Source organism: Bos indicus, chromosome 16 (assembly GCF_029378745.1).
Source record: "Bos indicus isolate NIAB-ARS_2022 breed Sahiwal x Tharparkar chromosome 16, NIAB-ARS_B.indTharparkar_mat_pri_1.0, whole genome shotgun sequence".
NCBI lineage: Eukaryota > Metazoa > Chordata > Mammalia > Artiodactyla > Bovidae > Bos > Bos indicus.
Genome location: NC_091775.1, coordinates 6,922,589 through 6,924,336, shown reverse-complemented (window position 1 = coordinate 6,924,336; position 1,748 = coordinate 6,922,589).

The following is a 1,748-nucleotide window of genomic DNA, read 5'->3' as shown; positions in this document are numbered from 1 at the left end:
ATTTGGAAAACTCAGCAGTGGCCACAGGACTGGAAAAGGTCAGTTTTCACTCCAATCCCAAAGAAAGGCAATGCCAAAGAATGCTCAAATTACCCCACAATTGCACTCATCTCACACGCTAGTAAAGTAATGCTCAAAATTCTCCAAGCCAGGCTTCAGCAATATGTGAACCATGAACTTCCAGATGTTCAAGCTGGTTTTAGAAAAGGCAGAGGAACCAGAGATCAAATTTCCAACATCCACTGGATCATGGAAAAAGCAAGAGAGTTCCAGAAAACCATCTATTTCTGCTTTATTGACTATGCCAAAGCCTTTGACTGTGTGGATCACAATAAACTGTGGGAAATTCTGAAAGAGATGGGAATACCAGACCACCTCTTGAGATACCAGAATACCAGATCTGCCTCTTGAGAAATTTGTATGCAGGTCAGGAAGCAACAGTTAGAACTGGACATGGAACAACAGACTGGTTCCAAATAGGAAAAGGAGTTCGTCACGGCTGTATATTGTCACCCTGTTTATTTAACTTATATGCAGAGTACATCATGAGAAATGCTGGACTGGAAGAAGCACAAGCTGGAATCAAGATTGCCGGGAGAAATATAAATAACCTCAGATATGCAGATGATACCACCCTTATGGCAGAAAGTGAAGAGGAACTAAAAAGCCTCTTGACGAAAGTGAAAGTGGAGAGTGAAAAAGTTGGCTTAAAGCTCAACATTCAGAAAATGAAGATCATGGCATCCGGTCCCATCACTTCATGGCAAATAGATGGGGAAATAGTGGAAACAGTGTCAGACTTTATTTTTCTGGGCTCCAAAATCACTGTAGATGGTGACTGCAGTGATGAAATTAAAAGACGCTTACTCCTTGGAAGGAAAGTTATGACCAACCTAGATAACATATTCAAAAGCAGAGACATTACTTTGCCAACAAAGGTCCGTCTAGTCAAGGCTATGGTTTTTCCTGTGGTCATGTATGGATGTGAGAGTTGGACTGTGAAGAAGGCTGAGCACTGAAGAACTGATGCTTTTGAACTGTGGTGTTGGAGAAGACTCTTGAGGGTCCCTTGGACTGCAAGGAGATCCAACCAGTCCATTCTGAAGGAGACCAGCCCTGGGATTTCTTTGGAAGGAATGATGTTAAAGCTGAAACTCCAGTACTTTGGCCACCTCATGCAAAGAGTTGACTCATTGGAAAAGACTCTGATGCTGGAAGGGATTGGGGGCAGGAGGAAAAGGGGACGACAGAGGATGAGATGGCTGGATGGCATCACTGACTCAATGGACGTGAGTCTCAGTGAACTGCGGGAATTGGTGATGGACACGGAAGCCTGGTGTGCTGCGATTAATGGGGTCGCAAAGAGTCCGACACGACTGAGGGACTGATCTGATCTGATCTGTAAGAGTGTGCTTGCCTGTGTTGCTGAATTGTCTGCTGCCTGATGTTCTGTGAAATACGTGTAGCCAGATGCAAGGAGGAATCTGAGTTGACATCACGAGAAATGCAAGCAGCGTGTCCGTCACCAACTGAAAACTCAGCTCTAACATCTGACTCTGATATCAGGGTATCCCAGCACAGAGTTGAAATTTACAAAACTTGCACAATTTGGAGGGCTTTCACAAAAATAATTAGCCTATTTTGTAAAACTTTTCCCTTTGCAACAACCATTTTAAGTCTTCTCACTGAGGAGGACATTACCCAGTCATATTAAATAAATCCCAAATTCTGTGATTCTGTTTTTCTTC